Consider the following 9,616-nt stretch of genomic DNA (forward strand, 5'->3'; position numbering starts at 1 on the left):
AAAACTAACTAGGCCAATTTGAAAGGTACAATTTACTACCATCCAACTGCACTTATATAAGCAACATGGCATTGTTTAAACATGTAGATCAACTTCATTGTCAATATCATGGTGAATAAATGACTTGGACTTTTTTTTTCCTTTCTGGAAATTTTGCATAATGTTAGTGATTTGTGCGAAGCTATGAAAGTGAGAGATCTGATGCAGAAAGGTTTAGCGTTTAGACTTTTCAAAAAGAAAATTGAATTTTTAAGCACGGAAAATAGAGGTGAGATTCGAGGATAGCAACAATAAAATCCAGGGATTTTGTTTTTAGCAAAATAATTTTTAAAATCAAAATTTATAGTTAACGGCCGGACAACTGATGCACTTTAACCACAGAGAAGCTACCTTGATAATATATGTTGGAAAGCAAGGATTATACAGCAAAGAAGCTGAGAAGAAATATATTGGCAGTGAAATTTAACTGGGGCAAAACTACATTTTGCACCTCGGAACTTATATCACTTTTCTACTTTGCACCCTAAACTTTAATTTTTAGTCACTTTGCATTTTAAAATCTTAATTTTAGACACTTTACACCCTAAACTCTCAAGCTTGCTCTATTTAAGTCCAATAAATGACAACTTTATCAAAGTTAACAGCATAGAGAATCCAACAAATCATTGATTATATGTCGAATGTAGTCAAAAAGTGTCAAGGTATAATAAAAAAAATAAAACAATACATTGTCATTAATTTATACCATCTTTTATCTCGTTAATTTTGTTAATAATATTAGTAATTGAGACCTTATAAATTCAGGATAATGTAATACAAGTGGTCAAAAATTTTAAGGGATCGCTATTAGAATAAAATGATACATTATCATTAATTTTCACCACTCTTTATCTCATTAATTTTGCGAACATAGTCATTAATTGGACAAACTTGAGATTTTATGGTGCAAGGCATCTGAAATTAAGACTTTATAATGTAAAATGTTCAAAATTGAAATTTATGATGCAAAATAAAAAGTAATACAAGTTCAGAAATGCAAGGTAGAATTAGTCCATTTAACTAACTTGCGCTAGTTTAGATATGATTATATGGGCTTCGACGGTGCAACTAATTTGCTTGGCTTAGCTAGAGGAAAAACAGATTGACTTGTGAGATACATGTTTAAATTGAATCCTAGTTTCTAGATTGCAAAATAATTTCGTATATGGTCTTTGCGCATGCATCGTCCGAGAAAGCTTTAAGTCTTTCTCTGGTGGCCGACTCAGTTGGACTGAGTTGGTTAGTAGCTATTTGACCAAACATGAAACCTGAGGTTTTAAATCCACTGAAAAAAAAATGGAATAAGGCGTGCAGCAGAAGGTATATGTGTTTAGATGATCAAATGGCTGATAAAAGACCTTTTATGAACTTAATACAGGGGTTTTTATTGATCAGGTAGAGTTGGCAAATTTTGGCAGGATATTAATGTACATGAAAGAAATGGTGGCGTCGAGTATAAATCATTGGGATTGATCCAATAGTTAGAAGAGGACCAATGTTTTAAAAACCAGACCGTTAATTGAATCGTTGAAGTGAAAGGGTCGAGGTTCAAGCGGTCGGACCGGTTCAACCTTGGTTCAATGAATTTTTTTTAAAAATAATTTATATAAATATATATATGCACAAAATAAGACATGTAATTGAATAATTTAATACTTTACATGATGAAAAGTTTACTATTTTTGAATAATTTGGATTTTTAAAAACAAATTATTTATTTTTGAATTATAAGTTAAAAAAAATAAATTTCATCTCAATTTCAAGTATATCTATCAAAAAATCTTAAATCCAACCCAAAAATATCACAATATTTTGAAATTATATAAAATTCACGTCTATGAGAATTTAGACATTGTGAACTTAAATTTTAATTTACGTTTTGGGATTTAGATATTGCAATTTAAAAAAAAAAAGTTTGAAGTTAGAAAGAAGTCAAGAGAATCGAAAATAGAAATGCAAACTTGATAAGAAACAAAAAATGAGATAAAAGTAAGTGGTTGTGGTATTAAATAATTTGAGTTAAAAAAATAATTCTTTTTTAACTTTTTTAATTTAATGGACAAAAATAAAATTAAAAGATATAAGAAAACATCAATAAATTAAAAATAAAGATGTTTGATTAAAAATGGAGTGACAAAAGAAAAGAGGATAGAGAGAGAGAGAGAGAGAGAAAGAGAGTTGAAGATTAAAAAGAAAGAGCCATGAGAGGATGAGATTTTGTAAGAAAAATGGAAAAAAAAAATATGAGTGTTTGTTTTATATAAATAAGTTATAAAAAAAATTAATAAGATGTGATAGTGCAGCGGTTACTATATTGGTTTTCTATTACAAACGTTATGAGTTCAAATCTTGAAAGCTACATTTTGCAAAATGTAAAAGAAAAAAAAACTCGAAAATCGGGAAAAACCAGTTCAATCCGGTTTCGACGGTATCACGGTTGGATCGATTTTTGACCGATTTTCTAGCATGGTCAACCCTAACATAGAATCGGATCGGTGCCATGGCCGATTCGTGGTTCAACCGATCGAACCGGCCGATCCGATCCGATTTTCAAAACATTGAAGATGACTCGCAGTCAATACTTTCGTGGAAGACCCGTCATTCCAATTTCGTGGAAATGCTTCACGTAGAAAAATTGTCCTTAGAAAATGGTTTGTTATATCCGAAAAGTCACTAGTACTGTCAGTCAATGGGTCCAAATAACCATCATACCAACTATTTACTAGCTTTCAAGATTTTAGAGACTTGGAATCAGGAAGACTTTTCCGTCATCCATATTGGAAATATGTCACCTTTGTATGAGTGTTCCCAACTATCCAGATTCAAATCCTATCTAGTACATTACACAAGAAGTATAATGCATCTTGTTTTTAAAAAATTTAGAAGTGCAGTAGTGCACTTGTATGGTTTGATAGTTTAGGCTTTTTCCTCCAGCTCCTGTTTAGGCTTCCCCCTCCCCCAACCCCATTCTCTCATAGATTAGGAGTATGTTAGATTAGTTATCATTATTGAAAAAAAAAATATGAGTGTTTCCAACATCAAGGACTTCCAGTTTTCTTCGGAGTTGGCCAATCATCATGGTTAGTAGTGAGCCTTCCAAGAAATTGCAACTCAAATTTAGACTTCTCAATCAACATTTTGTGAGTTTGTCGTAAATGTCATGACAATTCTCCCTTGAAGACCAATTTTATTTTTCAAGTTCAGTGCCCAAAGTTGAGAAGTTAAGTTTCCAAAACATTTTGGAATTGCAATTGCATGTTCGATTTGTTGTTAGGCAAGTCAAGGATTGTCAGTCCTCCTCAATTGCACATAGAATGTGGGAATAGAAGCTGGAGCTGTGATTAAATCCAAAATTTATCGTAACTTGATTTTTTCTAACTAGTGATCCAAAAGAAGAAAAGTAGCTAGGACATTATCAAAAGATTTTTGTATTGCATCTTTAGTTGATAAAATTTGTATTAGCATGGTACAGAATACTAGTTGCCAATTGTAGGTGAACAACTGGATTTATCCTAATACTGTCTTGACTCTTCTAAAAAATGAAGTAAAGTATTTGAGAAAAAAATACGGTCGAATTCTACTTAATCTTACTTTTCTGAATAGCCAAAAATTCACAATGACTTGAATCCTTTTGCTGAGTCTTTGGCCCATCCTTCCCTCAAGACTTTCGGTGATAGAATAATAAAAAAATCGCAATGGCTTGTCTCCTTTTGCAGAGTCTTTGGCCCATCCTTCCTTCAAGACTCCAATGACATGGTTGGCAAAGACTTAGTAACCACCCGTTTGGTTGGAGGGTTTACTGGGTAGGCAATGGGTATGACAATCAATGATTATCATTGATAATGTTTGGAACACTGCATAGGTAATGAATCTATGATAATGGAAGACCAAAAACTCTTCAATGGCCATTCCAGAGTAAATTGGGCACTTTTGCCTTGACTACCCACCAAACCACAAAAAAAAAAAAAAAAAAAAAAAAAAAATTCATCGCACAAAACTCTCTCTCTCTAATCCTTACCACCCCACACCCCTTGTTCCTACCTCCTTACCTAAGCTTTCCCTTAACCCATCAGTTCTAGATTCCTCCAACATAGGTCAACCATGGGATCCAATCTAGATATGGTTGAGTTTTCTTCATTTTCATCTTCTTCTTCTCCTGATTTCGCTGGTAATGGTTGAGTTTTTTTTATTCTTCTTCTTCTTCTTCTGTGGTTATGGTCAATTTTTGGGTATTCATGGTGAATTTTTTTTTTTAATTAGCAATTGGTGGTGATGGTGGTGGGTTTTCAGATTTGTACAAATTGGAAAAAAATAGTTTGTTGAATTTCAATTGAAATTTTGGCCCCGTTTGGCAAATGAATTTTTTGGGTGTTTGTTTAAATTTTACTGTAACTTATTGCAAAAGTTGTAGGAAAAAGTTTTAAATTGCTTAAATTTTTGGATATTTTGAAGTGTATAGTTTAAAATTTTTGAGAAGTTTTTTGAGGTTACTACAACTAAAGTTATTAAAAAAATTTGTAGCAGACATACTTGACAAAAAATTTGTTTGCCAAACAGGCCCTTTGTTTTCACTAAAATGGGTGGAGATGGTTTGAAGAATTTGAGATAAAATTTGTGAAGTTTTGGGGACCACTATGTTTCCTGATGTCAAAGGCTGTGATTGTTGGCTGCTACTTGGTGGTGGTTGGAAGATCAACCGATTCCATTATGAAGCAAGGCAAAATATTGAAGACGAAAAAAAGGAAATGGAAAATATTTAATAGATTCCCATTGCAACCTAATTAACAAATGAGTGAAAAGGAATAGGCAAAACCTATTGCCATTTAGGGATGGGCACGGGTCGGGTACCCGCCCTTAACAAGATTTGGCTGACCCGACCCTAAAATATCGAATCAGCCATTTTGCGACCCTAACCCACTCCTAATGTTTTATTCGGGTACCCGAAAAAAAAGGGGCGGGTCATAGGGTACCCGCCCCTAAAAAAAAAAAACTATTTTTCAATAAAAAAAAAATTTTTCACTTAATATCAATATGTTTTCCAATAAAAAAAAAAGTATGCTTTCCAATTAACATTGGTAGAGATATTATAATCAAAATCCATACATCACCATTCTCACATATTTCATCCAATAATCAAACCGATTTCATAAATTTAGTACATATTAGAATTATAATATCTAATAAATAAAACGAAATTTTATAATAATTTTGAGTACATCACCATTCTCACGCATTTTATCCTTCTACAACATAACAAACACAATGATAATAAGTATATGGCAACTTTTCCAACTTTTCCAAGTATAACAAACACAAGGATAAAACGAAGTTTTATGATAATTTTGAATACATCACTATTCTCACGCATTTCATCCTTTTACAACATAACAAATACAAAGATAATAAGTATATGACAGCTTTTTCAACTTCCTTAAGGATATTATGGTACAAGATTGCATCCAAAATGAGTCGATTGTGGAATCAAGTCCGGAAAAGAATTGAACAGAGCTAATAATTTTTGAAGAAAGTATAACCAAAATAATCTTGAAACATTTTCCCCAACTTTCTTACATCTTTGGAATAGACCTTGTTGCATTAACGGTGATGAAAAAGAAAAATAAATTTCTTGCACTAAAATAAAGGAGACAAATTTAAGAGACACAATTGCAATAAAATAAATAAATAAATGAAAGACACAAATGTTTTAATTATCTAGCTAACAGAAAATTGGAGTTCCAAACACAAATTTTTGATTGAATTGATGAAAAATTTACAGGAAAGATCGATGGAAGTAGAATAAAAATAAAAAAAGGATGAAAGGGATGAACAATTTTTATGATAGAGTTTCACAAATTTTTCTTTGTTTTATTCATTTGGTTCAGGTTTCACCAAGAATATTCACTTTTTTTAGACAAGAGGAGGAGAGGCGGATCATATGAGATTAAAATATGAGGTTGTGAACCATTTTACTTACACTTTGGATTAAAAATTATAAAATTATATAATGAACCCTTATTTTTTTAATATTTATATAATATACCCTGCGGGTTGGGTACCCGCGGGTTTTCATTTTGCTGATCCGTATCCGTATCCATTTTTTGCGGGTACCCGACCCGCATCTGCCCCACTAAGAAAAATCGGATCGGATACCCTTATTTTCGGATCGGATCTGATCGGATCGGATTTTTTGCCCACCCCAATGCCATTGAGGAACTTTTGATGGTCATTGTCATTGTCATTGTGGAATTCTAACCAAACGGGTGGTAAGAGTATTCTTGCTCCTCTTGTCTATATCAAAGCATTTTTTTTTTTTTGATAAGGCAACATAACTTTCATTAATACGAAGCAAACAGAATTACCAAGTTAGTAATGTATCGAGTTAGTGTGATAAAATATTTCAGCTTTCCGTTAAATTTCCCTTTCCCTTAATTAATTCTTGGCAGTGAATACGAGGTGACCATATCCGGATACATCACATTGGGCACTGACTGATAACCTTGAGCGGGCATTTGGTTGCAATAATCGGTTTGGTCTTTACTATGTGGACTATGACAGCCTGACAAGAATTCCAAAAGCTTCAGCCGAGTGGTACAAAGGAGTGATCAGACCAGAGAATACTCATCGTCAGTTCATAATCCAGGGGTAAAGGAATAAGGAATCATCAACTGGTTATGAAGAAATGCTATGCTCTAAAAAGCTACCAATAATAAATTATGCCCCTTGTGCCGTGGAGAAATATCAATGGTTTTCACGGTTTTGAATGTTCTTCTTGTTTATGGTTGCTATCCTTTTGTGGGATCAGCTTTATTGTAGTTTTTGTAATGTACCTTTATGTTGTTCTGGAATAAAGTTTGACTTATCCAAAAAATAGAAATAATTGGTTTTCAGCTTCTGTGATGCATCGAGCTACTGTAGTTATTGCTATGTATGAAACTTGTGACATATATTCTTACTAATAACGAGGGATCCATTACTAAATGCTCTTGGAGTTATATAAAGGGAACTTCATCTTTTTGGTCCCTGAATATTTTCACTAAAATCAATTTCATCCTTTATGAATTATTTTAATCAATTTAGTTCTTGAAGAAGTTTTTTATTTCCAATATAGGACTTTGGACCACATTTTACTCAATCTGCATGAACCTACCGGGGCATAATTGTCACACTTGTCTAATCTTCAGCAATTAAGGGACGAAATAATTTTTAGGAAAACTAGGAAAGAATGAACTTTACTTGCCGCTGTGGACTTATTGATTGCTTGTAAGTCGTAATTAGCTGCCTACTTTCTCCTTCCCTCCTTTTTCAATCCCCACTTCCTACCATCCAATTACTGCTACGCAATCCATTCTCTGCCCATGTCTCTGTTTCGGTCTCCTTTACTCAGACCCACCAATAACCTTTTGCTCTCTCTTCTCCTTCGTATCCATTTAGTGGGCATCTTAAGTTAAGTGTCCTCATGTCTATAATTTCTCCCTCCCTTTAATCCCTAAAATCCCTCTACCATCTAGCATCATTTGCCATATCATTTATTATAGTGTTTGCAGCCCTAAAATATATATATTCTAGGGACAAAAATAACAGTTTCTTCGATTTGGGTTTAAGGTCAGTGAGGTGATGGTAGATTTATGTGGAGGGTTGCTTTAGTGATTGAATATGGTGGTGGTAGTAATACGGCAGAGGAACTTCATACCTAGATGGTATGCGCTTTGATATCAATAATAATATGCCTTTGGCCACATAGTTATGCGATAAGCATTCCCGAGCAAAATTACATTCTAGATGTACATAAAATGATTAAAATCAATTTTTTTTTTCATTTTTTTAAGGTGAATAACATGATTATGATCATTACTCCTATCTCACCATTAATTAAGACTTAGTACCCCTTCTTCCCCCTCCCCTCTCCCCTCTCCCCTCTCCCCTTGTGATGAAAAGAGAAAAGAAGTGTTAGTTTAGGCAGGGTGAGAACGGAGGTTGGGGGGGCTTTAATCTCTCTTGGTATACCCATTTTTATGCTCACAATTAATGTACTATCCCATTCATCACTGTATTTCCTCCCATTTTTATATTAATTTGTTTTTTCATCAATGCATTTGATTAATACACTTGATTAATGCATTTGATGATGACCAATATTAATTCTTAATTAACGTTCCTTTCGAAGCCAATACTATAGTAATCAGTGAGACAAGTTTGGTAAACTATCCAACTTCTTTCTTGATTGTCTATTTCCATTCTTCCTCAATAAAATATGCGATGGAAGTGTTAATGATTATCAAATATGTCGTATGTATGTAGTCTCCAACATGGAGATTAATTATATTATATAAGTTCATGAATATTTTCTCATTTTAATTTGCTCCCACATATAAGTTTGAATTACCATACTTGATGGGAGTACGGAGTCTCCAAGTGTGGAGCTTGTAGTCTCATTTAGTTAGTCATAGTAATTGTCCAAGTGTCGTAATTGATGAAGACGGGCCTTGTTAGCCCTCATTTTCCAGCATTAGTTTTCGTTAACTTAGTTGTTGTTTGAGTTGGATTGGTCGTTAATTAGATTTGACCAGCTTATGTTTGGGTCCGTGGTCTTAGGCTAAGTTTTATGGGCCGGCTTCCAAGATCCATTAGTTGTGTTTTTTTGCATTACGGTGTAAGGAACGATAAAAACATTATTATTTTCCATTTTCAATGATAGTTCGCAATAGTTACAGAACTTTTTTCTTGACAGTTGCTCTCTTAACTCTACGAGCCTTTTTTGAACACTAGAATCATCTAGTGTTCGTTCAGATTATCAATCAAGAATAACATTCTTGATTGTGACGCCTTCTAACAATTCCTAAAGTTCGCTAATTCGTAGGATTGAGGATCGAGAATGTATCGAAATTCCAATCATGGGGATTAGAGGGTTCACATAGAAAATTCCGTCAAATTCAAACTTGCGATAAATCACCATCGATCCGGGGTTCACTATCACAAATTTCATCATCAACGTGATTCGTATCAATACTTATACATAAATAATTTGTTAAGCTACTTGAAACGGTGTAAAATAGATGGTGTTTTCTTTGACTTGCTAGTATGTACACATGAAATTTCTTTTTCCTAATAGAAGAATATAAATGCTCTCTGAACTATGTCAATGGTGGGGGTGTCTTTGTTGAGAAGACTTGGTAAAATAACAAACCAATAACAAACAAGCAATGAATACTTTAATTCATTTTCAATCATTAAATTACATAAGGGCAGTCGCATTTGACCATCTGCCCCCATCCACAAATCCCCAACAAGCATCTATAGTCTAACCTCTTTTGTCCAACACTTAAATAAATTCGTGGTATAATCTCACTTCCATAAACTTTCTTTTTCTTAATAGAAGAATATAAATGGTCTCTAAACTAATCATGAGAAGACTTGGTAAAATAATAAACCAAAACCAAACAAGCAAAGAATACTTTTAATTCATTTTCAATCATTAAATTACATAAGAGGAGTCGCATTTGACCATCTCCCCCCATCCACAAATCCCCAACAAGCATCTATTGTCTAACCTCTTTTGTCCAACACTTAAATAAATTCG

The sequence above is a fragment of the Coffea arabica genome, chromosome 8e (genome assembly GCF_036785885.1).
Source record: "Coffea arabica cultivar ET-39 chromosome 8e, Coffea Arabica ET-39 HiFi, whole genome shotgun sequence".
Classification (NCBI taxonomy): Eukaryota; Viridiplantae; Streptophyta; class Magnoliopsida; order Gentianales; family Rubiaceae; genus Coffea; species Coffea arabica.